The 13,612-nt window shown below is 30.4% G+C and overlaps 1 protein-coding gene and 2 long non-coding RNA genes across 3 annotated transcripts in view; all 3 read left to right on the top strand.

Moving 5' to 3' along the window:
• The window catches only part of LOC102674392 (dual 3',5'-cyclic-AMP and -GMP phosphodiesterase 11-like), a 40,595-nt gene that overhangs the window by 13,103 nt on the left and 13,880 nt on the right, over window positions 1-13,612 (top strand). The gene's annotated exons all lie outside the window — the stretch shown is intronic.
• On the top strand, window positions 1,850-3,599 carry LOC102674262. Its single transcript, XR_421939.2, has 3 exons — window positions 1,850-2,311; window positions 3,219-3,393; window positions 3,569-3,599. It is a non-coding gene; the product is annotated as an uncharacterized LOC102674262 (long non-coding RNA).
• Window positions 6,245-7,786, top strand: LOC116185768. The gene is made up of 2 exons (XR_004150676.1): window positions 6,245-6,536; window positions 6,608-7,786. It is a non-coding gene; the product is annotated as an uncharacterized LOC116185768 (long non-coding RNA).

Genomic DNA, 13,612 nt, shown 5'->3' on the forward strand with positions numbered 1-13,612 from the left:
AAAATGGTGTAACACTGTTTAATTCAACGTACAAAAAAAAATTTTTTTAAAATTATGAAAAATTATTTTCATAATTATTATTTCTAATTATTATTATTATTATTACTTGTTAGATTAATTTCATTAATTTCAAAGAAGAAACTCTAAACACATTAGAATATCGTTTCACATTCACGGGACATCGCATCGCGACAAAATTACATAAAGCGTACAAATGAAGTCCCATTCTTCCTTGGAATCGTTGTTGTTACGGAATGATATATCGACAATTGCCTTGGACGATGTAAATAAGCTTTGTTATTAGCCTAAGATGTTTGCTTATTATGGCCTAATCACGGGTAATTATGTAGAGAAATTTAAAAACAAATTTGTTTGCTCACTAATTCATTGTCGGCTATTATGGATTTATTGGTTATATTATTTAAAACTTTTCGATGATGGATAGAAAAATTGAAAAATTTTTTTTATTTATTTATTTGGTTGGTAAATGAATAAATAAATAAAAAGTCATATCACAGGTATTCAGGAAAATGAGGAAAAATTTCCTTTTGAGGAAAATTGTAAGCTCCAGAGCTTTAACGTTGCGTATAAACCGTAACGGTATCAAATTAGCGTTAAAATTTCTTGGGGAAAAGATCTAGTTATTTTTTGTCACTAGCGTCACTGTTCGATACACAAGATTTCCTTTCCATATTTCTGGAATATATGAAAAAAGTTTGACGCCGTATCAAATTCGCCAAATCTTAAAATAGTTTTTATTCATTTATGACGTACGATCCGGTAGTTGACGACTTGTTTCCGTTTTAATCGGGCGAGTCGAAGTTTATATCGGCTATCTAACTAAATTGTACGTCATAAATGAATAGAACCTATTTCAATATCTAGTAGTTAAAACGATATGTGATATTATGATTATCGAATGGGTTTTTTCCATATAATTTGAGAATATGAAATGTCTATGTCACAACTGTGAATGACTTTAGTTTTTTTTATGGAAAAAAATATTTCTAGGAATATTTTGGATGAATTAATTGCGTTTCAAATTTTAAATTACTTTAAAATATAATAATACTTTGACGTATGTAGAATTTACGATAAAATTTTAATCCAATTATTCCTCGTCGTATATATATATCTGATTTTCGCAAAGAAGTGTTCTTAATAAATTGGAAATTGTCCAACTAGTTTGTAATTCTAAGTCGTGACTCATCTGCGGAAATTGTCGGCTAAAAATTCTGAATAAGTTTGCTAAATGATATGATAGATAATAGTAAAAAAAGTAAAAAAAATATAATATCGAAGAATGATAAAACTCGAAAGCTGATGCTTACCTTAATCATTTTTCTAATAACATGAATCATAGATTCATTTACCGGAATCGAGTTTCTTTTTATCAGAAATCAAAAAATAAAACGATAACTAAGATAGATTTTCTAAATCACTCCCGTTCTCTGGCTCGTAAATTAGTAATTACAAAACAATTTATATTTCTAGACATCTTTTATTTAATCATTATGTTTTTCATTAGTATAGAACAAAATATTAACATTAAAACGTTTTTTTTATAAAAAAAACGAAAAAGAAAAAGAATATTTTCTAAAAAAAAATCACTTTAATTATAAACATAACCTATATCTTATTCATTAATGTATATCACCATATATTCATATTTTTATATCGAAACGAAATATTTATATGAATATTTTATTTTCAATCTTCCATTTGAAGAAAAATAAGATATAAAAAAAAAGGAAAAATTAATAATCACATTATATAATCTAAATGCTACCTATTAAAAATCAATGTGTCATAACGATATTCTTTCTTTCGTAATTAAAATGAAATACCTATATATTTTATTTCCAATCTTAGAGAGAGTTTAAAGAATAAAAGAAATTAGAATTGAAGGAGGATCGTAGATGCCAAATCGAACATTGCCATTAAGAAAATGGTTGATTCGGGTTAAATGGGAAAGGCTGCTCGTGCTTGCAAGCTTACCGACAGGCTCACGCACTCACACGAGCATCGACCGAGTTTAATATAGACGCGCGTTCGTGCCGCGTTCTCTTCTTGCATACCGAAAGTGGACCTCGACGACGAAACCATCACGACTGTTGCTCAGTTCGCTACGGTGAATGCGTTTATTTTTCTCTTGTCGATTCCGTCAAGCCAGACGGTACGTCGGCATAGGATTAAAACGGTGGTGGTTCGACGTTACTCTAACGATCAAAATTCAACGACCGAAAGAAAAATTCTTTTTTCGTCATTTCGACTCGTATCTTACGCGATTCGTATAACTGCGTTTATAGAGGTTAGATTTATTCTTTTCACGCATTTTCGTAATTTGAGAGTATTTCATTTTAGATATTTAATACAGATATTTTATACAGTTCATTCGTTTGTTTTATATAATTTTTCAAAATTATTGGAATACATATAGAGTTTAGATTATAGTTTTAGATGTTTTTCAAGGATGGATTTGAAATTAGGTTAGGTTTGAATTTTGTAATATTGAATTTTTGTTATCCAGAATTGAAGAAAAAATATTTTAGTTTTATAGTTCATTCTGAAAAAATTAATTTGTTGATATAAGTTGTAAGTTTAGAGTAAAATTTTTTAGATTTGTATTTGTGATATAATAAAATTATCCTTTTAGTTTGATTAAATTCGAGTGTCAATATCATAATACGATAAAAGCATTTTTTGTAAATATAAATATTTTTATCAAATTCGAATTGTTTGATTTATTAATAAAACATCATGAAAAATAAATATGTGGATAAATAAAAAATAATTGCATTGCTAAGAATGCATATTTAAATGTACAAAAAGCTTTTAGTAAAATTATTTATTTCAAAGATTTATTCAAAAAATATATATATAAAACTATATATATTAGCAAAGGAGTTAGAAACGTATATGATGCGTTATCAGAAACAAGATTCAAAGTAATAAATTGAAAGCAAGTTTTCATATATCGAGTTCCATTATGATTTTTAAATAATAACAATCAAGCATTAATATAATAATTTTGGTCATATATTTATATATATTGATAGTTTATTGCAAAAATATTATGTGCTTATTTTCAATATTATTTATGATAGAAATATATTCATCATTTAGTTATTGCATAATTAATTAAAATACCATATGTACATTCAGTATCGATTATGCAGGATTTCAATAAATGTAACATAATGTAATTACGTTTATAGAATTGTCTATGCAAACAATTTTGGAAGGAAGGGAGATTCTTAATATACTTCAGTATATCAAGAGTCGCATATGCTTCCAGAAGATGGATGTTAATTTGGGAAGACTTTGGTATCTTGTTATCTCTAATGATGGAATATCCCATTCCTAAATTGAATTTCCAAGTATGTGTATAAAGTTTAGTTTCACGTTATCTAATTTATGTTCTAGTCTATATTGATTTAGGGATTTTTAAAAATTATTTATAATTAGTTTTTTTTTTTTAATAAAAAATTATTATTCCATTCTTGATGCTTTAATCTATGTTTAATTTACTAATCGTTAAATTTATGGTTTGATATTATTATTTCAGTCAATGAAAGAAAAATCAAGAATAACGAGTTGAAAAAAACGATCGCATAAATCTATAAGTGCAAACTGATATTCGATAATAAATGTCGTAAAATGTTCGTCTATCGAAATTAATTTTAAATGGCTAATACGATTTGTAAATAGGAGTTCATTGGAATAAAAAAATTTTTTTGCAAAAATTATAAAAAATATATAAAAATAAAATAAATAAAATATATAAGATGTACAAAGATATACAAAGGTAATACACAACAAATTATATTAAATATTTATTCCTTTTCTTATATCATATAATTATATTTTATGCATTCTTTGGAGGTTAGAAAAGTACTTGCATCTTATATGTGAACTTGTTATTTCACATGTACATATTACTACCACTGCTATGTGATAAAAGAATATTATGAGTTTTAACAGGAATTTCAATGACACACTTTGAAAGTCTATGCTAAGAACATTTGGAATACTAATTGCCGGCTTGAATGAAAATTCCATAGCTACGTGTACCAACGCGGCCACCTATTTCCGTAATTGCAATGACTGTACTGCCACGGATCCAACTTGTAAATCGCTGTGATAACACGTATATACTGTGCATATAACATGTACGGCGAACAGAAATGTCCTGCGTTCACTTCGAGGAAAACATTTTTATATTTCCTGCTTCCTTCTCTTCTTCTTCATTTTATTTATTCAAATTTTCTTAATCATATTTGCGGATAATCTTCATGAATATGTGATAGCTAATATGTGATAGCATTGTAAATTATTATTTAACGTCTTAGTTCCAGGGAATGTGAAACATACATCGATAAAATATTGAAGTTATAATTTAATACAAACATAATGATATTACGAATATCATTATTCAAATCATATTTTAATAAGATTTTTACCTGAAATATATAAATATTTTTTTGAATATATGCTTATAAAAATTTTCAAATAAATTCTGAAATTTTTCGAAATTATAACATAACCTAACTTAACCTTAATTTCTATTTTCTTCTATACTTCTGTAATATTTTTTAATTCTAACCTAATGTTTTATTACGAATTCCTGAGAAATGTTAATGATTCAAATTTTTTAAATGGCAATGTATTTGTAACGAATATCTTGGCGCCACATTTCCGTGAGTTGACGACGACGCCGCTCCGGATCACCGGTAGGCCGTTGTGATAACTCTCGTGTCAGGCAGCCAACGATTATATAGGCAAAAAAAAGCATTCTTACAGTAAGACATATAACAGCACCGTTTCGCCGACAACACCCATTCAACGTGAACTGAAAACCAAGCAAACCGTGCCATTATTTCTCTTTCAATTGCGACGTTTAACGATGTCGACCCTTTTTCCACACATATTACTCATTATTCAGAAAACTCTTAATAATTATTAAGTGAAGAATACACCGAGAAGAATAATGGACAAAAGGAAACAATTAACTTTTTCGATAAACTTTTGTGTAAGAATTTTTAAAATTACCGTTATTTTCGATACATATACGTCGATTTATTATAGTGGTATATCGGTATATTAGCTTCTTATTGTTGTTAATGCGATAATAGATTTGATAATAAAAGAACAAAGCAACGCATCTAACATCACAAGAAGTTTTAAATCATATCATTGATGCAATATTGCAATCGGTCGATATCATATATCTGAAAAATTATTATCATTTCCGGATTGATTATCTCATATACTTTAATGTTTACTTCGTAGTATTTTCCTTTTATTAGTTGTTATATCTATTTAAAATTTTTAACACAAAGCAAAATACGAGAACAGTTTATGAAAAGCTTATAAGCTAAATAAGTGAAATAATTTCATGAAAAATTTTCAGTCTTCTTTTATTTTCACTTATAAAATGAAACCTATAAAATATAACCTATAAAATGAATTCATCGACTTATATCTTTGGAATGCTCTAAAAAAAAATTACACATTAAGAAAAACTAACAATATAATAAGATATCAAATATAAAATATCGTTGCAACATCTGAAGTGATAACAAATGATAATTACAATGTTGCATCAATATAAACACAAAGTAGTTAGTTTTTTATGATGTGAAAATGGTTGTTTTGTTATCGACTTTCAAACAAATGTTCAAAGATCAATCGAAACATTCATTTCTATACCAACATTAACAAAAATAATCGTAGACTCAACAATAGAATAGAAAAAAATATGAATCGCAGAAATTTCCAAACGCAATGCATAAACATTGAAATCACTTGGTCACGTCGTGGCGCATTATCTCGATCAAAAATGCGAGACTCGCCACGCGAACGCGATCTTCTCGAATCGTCGTTTCGATTTCCTTCACACCCCGCCGCATTCGTTTGGCGCTGCTGTAAACGTACACATGATGCGAGCAACGAATCGCAGACAGAGGAGCGATTATGGTAGCCGGTAGCCCGCCAGCTGCCCAGCTGGCTATCAATGACGTACGAAAGAGGCTTTGACGCATGGTAGCCAGCCGGAAGAAGAGAAAGAACCGGACACTGAGAAAAAGATGTAAGCAGTTTGTCGAACGAGAAGGTGTGCGTAGAACTAGCAAAAACGGAAATTCCAAGAGGAGAAGGCACGTAGGTAGGAAGATGGTGAAAAGAGGTGGCGCTGTTGAAGAAAATAGAGAAACTGTCAAAACGAGCGTTAGAGGTTAGAAAATTGATATATCATCGATGTGTATTATCAATTTGTATTTGATTGTAAAAAAAAGGAGATGAAATTTGATTCATTGGAGGATCTTAATTTTACATGGTTTTTTATATGGATTTCTATACATTCGATTTCTAAAAGTTACATATTATCATGTGTGAAATTTTACTTCGTATAAATTCCATTTTTAACGTAATTTTTCTTAATGATAATTTTTAAGGATTAACCTATATAAATTTGAACTTTGCAAAACAACAATATGAAGAGTTGCGGTAAAAGCAGTGGAACAGCTATAATAACGGTAATTTCACAAAATTGCATGTTGCATACATTATCATTCCGGTAAAATAAAAAGATATACAAAAATTGTAGAATTAGATAGAAGTGCAGAAGACGAAGAAGAAAAATATATACGAAGGAAACAAGATGAAATTGAGACGAGAGTATCGGGGTGGAGGAAAGAGATAACGAATCAAAGAAAGAAACAAAAGGAGAGCAAGATACGAAAAACGGTGGCATTGAACTTGACACAACGACGAAGTACCGTGGTCTTTGCGGGAGAAGAAGAGGACCGGTGCTACCGGGATTCGAAAAGAGGAGGGGAGATGAGGGCGACCGGTCGAAAAGCAGGTTTCGGTGGCCTGTTCGTATAAACTCAAAGGTAAAGTGGGAGGCCCCCGATGGACATGAAGAGAGATCGAGGAACGAGATGCGATAAATCCTTCTTCATCTGTTCGTTCCGCTTTTCTGTCCTTTTTCGGATCTTTTCGACCTTGTCGTGATCACAGATACAAGATCGACGGTTGGAATTGTTGGAGTTGCGATGATTCCGTTTCCGGACACTATGAAATTCCAATATGTAAACATCGTTTGTATCATTTTCTTTTTCCCACCTTTTTTTCTTTCTTATTTTTAACCTATATAAAATTTATGTTAAATCATCGATACGATATTTTGATATATCCGCTTTTTTCATTATTATAGGACTACGAATAAACTTGTTTTATTTTGAAACAAATGAAACGTAATTTTACGTCTGAACTATGCTCTTATATGCACAACGGTGTAAGATATAATGACTTCTTGTCGCAGAATGTATCCGGTAATGACATTTTATCGTTTATCAATAATAATGTTAAAAAAATATTTATCTTTGCCTATGAAAATCCTCAGTATTTACTTCCACAAATCGAAATATTATTTTTCTTTTTTTATTACAGACAATAGCGTCGTATTTATCAAAACAACTCGATAAAGCTTTTGATACTTCTTCCCAACTCTACAATCACTGTTATATCCTGTCAAAGATAATCAAGTTTCCGGATATTTCATCGACTTCGTACACGATAAAAAAAATGACCGCGCGATAACGACCACATCATCAAGCTATTCAAATATTTATCATTCATTAGGAGGAAAAAAAGATGAGTGAGAACACGATTGAAATGCGAGGATGGGGGATTCCGTGGAATCTCACGCGAAAATAATCCCCGGTATGAACGAAACAGTGTGTATATAGAAGGTAATTGATGGACCTTGCTTGGATCGAGAAAAAAGAAGTTCGCGGGATACGTAGACCGAGAGGCGATTGCTTACGATCACGCGGCACATCGTACTCGATTCGTTCGAGGCGCACGCACACGTGAGAGGAGCGGACGTTACTTGCACGACGTGTAAACGCTATATAGAGAAAAACATGGTTGCGCGAGCACGTCTGCACTTTCCTGCGAGCGCACACCAGCCCAGTCGAGCAAGACAGGCCGATGTGCAAAGGCGAGCTGTATGGTGTGTTGGTGGAAACAGATAGGTCAGCTTGGCGCCACCAGGCCGAGAGGCAAGCCGAGTGAAGGCCGGTCGGTTGCATGCTCTTGTTGCCTGGCTTTACTGTTCTTCGATATCCAACCATCGCTACCAACCGAACCACGCGCATTGTCATTGTCAGAGAAATCATGCATCGTGCGGATCGCTTCCCCCTTCGAACATCGATCGAGAAACCGTTCGTTCATTCCAATGAATGTGTTCGTTTTTTTTTTTCTTTCTCTCTCTCTCGAATCGTTTCATTTTATTGAAATGCATAGGAAGGAACTTTTTACTGCTGAAAAGAAATGTCTCGTGGGATCTTTTTTGTTAGGATTGGCTATCCTTTAACTTATTTTTTTTAAAGAAGTTGGGTTTAAGTTTCTGATATCATATATAAATGATTGTCTTGAATATTCAAAATAAGTGAATAGAGATGGGATTCTATTGTACAAATGATATAATTATTTTCAATTATGAAGTCATGTGAGAGGGGTTGCATCTCATCGTTAGATCTTCACTTGTCTTTTATCACATAATAGAATTTGTATGTCCATGTTGACAAATAATTTTAAAAAAAGCAATGAACAATAGTATTTAATATCATTGATTGTTTTTCGTTTTCTTTTATGAATGATAGGGAGGATAAGAGAATTAATTTTTAAATGTATGGTTAAAAATGCGTATTTTATTTCTTGATGAGTAGAGTATTATATATGAATTTATAAAATTATGTTGATGTGATATTAATGAAATATTGAATGGATTATAACGCGGAAATGAGAAGTAATGATAAAGATGAATTATCTGAGAAAAAAATCAGAAATGATATACAGTGATAAACAGAAATGATAAACAGAAAAAAAAGTGATACTTATCACGTAATTTCGAATTTAATTCAATCTTTTTTTTCGAAGCAATTATGTTGCGCTATGTAATGTTATGAAATTGAACGATTACAGAAAAATTGTACGCTCGATTAAATAATCAGATAAAGAACAAACACTCGAATCGATACATGGGTTCCTGATCTTCGATTGATATCTTTTATTTCATCGTTATCATAGTTATTGGATGTAATCCATTGTATAAAACGATTATAATCGCGTTTTTAGAATTGTATACAGAGAAAATGAATCAAATAATTTTATGGAAAATGCTGGTTCATTTAGTTAAAAATTCTTTATCAAACGTGACTTAAACCATGTCATAGTGAGTCAATTTTCGCTTATCTTTATGTTATGATTGCGTTTGTTATATAGTTATCAAGTTGCTACTGAACTTCGTGCTTCAATTCTTTTGAAGATCAAAATTGCAAGTCATTTAACGAGTCGTAAAACCATGAAAATGAACTTTATCATCCTAAAAAGTAAAATAAAAGTTTCCTCAATATGCTAAGAATGGGAAAAATCGATGAATTTGATTTATTTGTCAAATGACAATGTTTTTGAAAAAGTATGATGCAATAAAAATGCTTACCGCATGAATATATTCACAGTTTGATAAGTTTAATTAAATAAATCTCTAAATAAAGATTACTTTTGATAGATAAAATCATTAGATTAGTAAAATAATTAGTGTCAAGTTGTCAATGTCTTTGAGATTTTAATTAAATTAATCTATAATTGTTTAAAATATTTTTTATATTTTGTTCGATTTTAATTATTCGTTCTTTTTCGTAAAAAATTTATTTTATAAAGAATTTAATCAATATCTTCATAATTTCAATGAGATTTATTAAAAAAAGGACTTTAGTCTCGAAATAATAAAATACTTTAGAAATACATTCGATTTCTTCAATTCGTTTTTTTTTCGCTTCATTTTACACATCGATCTAATATACTCGTAATTTCTTTTAAAATTTTCGCGCCACTCGATTCCTCAAATCTCACGATATATATTTCGAAAGAATAGATCGAATGCAAGCGAACGCATCACTTCATAACCTCAAAACATGTTACGATACAAACATCCAAATGAGAGTTTACCAATAAATTAGAAAATTAGAAAATCGTTAATGTTCTATTATTTCACGTTAGCAAGCGACGAAGAAGATAAACGTTGTGCAGTCAAGCTGCTGTTTCTCGAGGAAGTCAAGCAATCAAACCGAACAACCGTGGCTGGTAGAACAGATAGGTCAGCTTGGCGCCACAGCGCCGAGTCGCAGCGAATGAAGGCCGCTTGGTCGCATGCTCGTGTTCGCTACTTTACTGTTTCTCGCCACTCAACACCGGCAGCACCATAATGCGACTGGTACTGTCACCATTAGCGGTAACGGGTAAACGCTTGGATTCCACACGATCAAACGAGCGATACAACCGATCTTATTGGAAATTCGTGAAATTCCTTTTTCTTCGTTTGAAAGTAATGCGATTTTAGTTAGACATAAGTGACACATCTTATGTAAGTATTTTTGGCAACTACTTCGAAATGATTATAGGTATATTTGAATTTAATCGATACGATTAATTGTTATCAAATATTGAAACAATTATTTTTATTTTTTGATATATAAAGTATACGATGCATGTTAATATATTCAATGAAACATCTTTTTGGATTAATTTTAATCAAAATAAATGCAAAATTGGAATACAAAAATATCGATGCTCATTTATTAAATTACAAATAATTTAAGGTTTAGGTTAGATTAAGCGAGCATGGAAGGAGATGAGAATTATTTTATTATTGATATACATAAAAAATTCTTGATGAAAAATTCTATTCGACGAATTCTATCGATACGAATATATTAACATTTTGCACATTTATATATCAAAATACAAACAATTTTACAAATATAAATTAATGTTATGACTTTCTCTATTTATATTCTCGCCGCTGTATAAATTAAACTCGAAGCAAGTATTCTGATTTTTCTTAAAGAAAATATTAAACAATATTTGATTACAATCAGATGTATATATTTCGCACATTGTATAAGAGCATTGTTGTTATATCGCGCGCTTATACTGCTTATTCCAATTATCAGCTATTATCGAAATTACGATCGCCCCATTTATTTTTATTAAGATCGACGAGGTAGAACGATATATGATCAACGGATCGTTGAATACGGGCGAAGACCGGCTGCAAAATATCCATACCTGCGGGGCCTGGGAAACGGCGTGTACCATTAATTGTAACTAACACGCGTCCCCATCATTAACGATGGTTAGCGATCAGTTATATGGGTTATACCGTTTAATGCATACCCGTGCTTCAATGTGCGATGTGTGCAAATCGTTCGCTCGCACCGTGATTGGTGAAATATAGGCCAATGGAAGATACGTTTTATATTTTCTTTTTTATTTAATCAATCATTTATATGACTATATACAAAGTTGACAAATATAGGAATTTATTAATGGTTTATCGTAAAATATATAAAGATAAGATTTTTAAACTTTGAAATTAGCATTTTTGTGAATATTTTTTTGAATAAATTTTGATTTCGAATTTTTCAAACTTTGTAGAGAAAAAATATTGATTTAATGTAAAAGATGGATACAAATTATTAAATCAAAGAGTTATGACACGAAATTTGATTACCCATCTGTTCTGGTACATGCTATTTTGGATCATTTCCAAAACTATTACCAGAAACGGTCACTAGTTATGGCATAATAATTGGATAGAGTAATCGATGTTTATTTTGATTCACCTAGAATCGCGAAATACATCGAACAGAAAACAACTTTGGATTGTGCAACTAATTTATCCAATTTATGCTTTGCGGTAATTTACATTAATTAAATATTTAACTTATTTGTAGTTTGTCCAATGATCGAGTTGACGAGAATACCATCTATTAAAGTAATCTAATCATCCAGTTTTTAGTTTGATGAATGAAGGGATTAAATAATAATGTTCAATTCAAAAAATCAATTACAACTATTTTAGTTTTATATTTTAATAAACTTTAAATATCTTGTATTTTTTATAAATTATATTAGTAATAAGAAATGAAATTTATCTTACTAGCAATGCTATAAGTTAATTTACTATATTATAAGTTTAAATATTATTATATAATAATGAATATGTTGAATCATATTGACATCGAATTTTAATGATTTAATTATAAAAGTTAAGCAAAAAAAAAAAAAGAATCAAAAGAATCGATTGACTCTTTGGAAAATCCCCTTTCTCAAGATTTCAAATACCAAGATTAAAAAAAAAAAAATGATTAAGAAAGGAATATATTAATTTTATATTGATTTTCAAACTCATTCATCAAACTTTTCCTTTATCGCCGTATTTTATCGTTGACGTATTGTGGTTTAAAATACAAAAGGATGGAATAACCCCGACGCGAATCGGTACACCGGTGGACGAAGCCACGACGGGGACCCGTGGAAAAACACGGCCACCGGTAAAATTCCTACGTTGCTGGTTTGTTCCCACTGCAAAAAGTCCCATGCTAATTCAACGTTGAACGCTCGAGAAACTCGGCACGGATGAGTAAACGCGTCTCATAATCCTTCGCAACGTCGACCAGCTTTGGATATCTCGATTACAAAAAAGTGAGGGGGGAGGGAGGGGGGAGGGTGACGTGACACGATAATAAACCTTTCCGTAATACCCTTTGTATCGGCCCATGGGAGAAGGAAACTAACCGCTCAACTTATTCCTCCGTACGTTTTTATCTTTAAGTCGTGAGAAACGGTTTGCAACACACCTCGGTTTAGAGGTTAGGTTTCAGTTTTCGATCTTTCTTTCTTTCGATATTCGGAAGCGAAAATTTCAATTTTTTTTTTTTTCCCCCCCTTTAATTAAAAGTCATTGTTAATATTTATTTATGTTTACATGTATATATATATTTTTTTTTTAGCATTTATTTGTATTTAACCAGATCTTCATTAATTATTGATAAGGAAACAAAATGAAATGACATGGAAGATGAATTAACGGATGAATAATTATGATATGCAAAAAAGGCACACGTGCGGTTATTGTTTTTTCTTTTTGCGATTCCTTTTAGGACGTGGAGTATTCGTTTTGTAACGCGCGTTGAATAAAAAATAATCGTTTAAATAAACTATCGGATGCAAAATAATAATCGACCCGCAAAAGAATACCGGAATAACGCTTAATCCGTATATACGATTTCCTGCCACTGATTTTAATCGTCGCAGGGAATAAGGATTGACAATAGAATTCCAGGAGACAATAGACATTATCATTTAATTCAATGATGTTTCTAGACTTATTAATACGATTCGATGTTCGTATTCCAAAAATGGATTTTGCTCGCGGATAATCATTGCAAATATTAATTATATTTATTGTAAATTAATTTATCGAATCATGTTTCATTTATTAATTTTATCAATTTATATATATATATAAAAATTATTGAATATAATTAATATAAAATATTAATATAAATATTCGAATAAAATTTCTGTTTTTTGTTTTTTTTCATGCAATATGTATACAACTAAAATATAAATTAAAAACTATTATTCTTCATTTCATTATATCATTGCTGTAAAATTATATTTGTATATTTGTGGAGGAAAGAGATAACGAATCAAAGAAAGAAACAAAAGGAGAGCAAGATACGAAAAACGGCGG

This window comes from Apis dorsata, unplaced genomic scaffold (assembly GCF_000469605.1).
Source record: "Apis dorsata unplaced genomic scaffold, Apis dorsata 1.3 scaffold_270, whole genome shotgun sequence".
Lineage (NCBI taxonomy): Eukaryota > Metazoa > Arthropoda > Insecta > Hymenoptera > Apidae > Apis > Apis dorsata.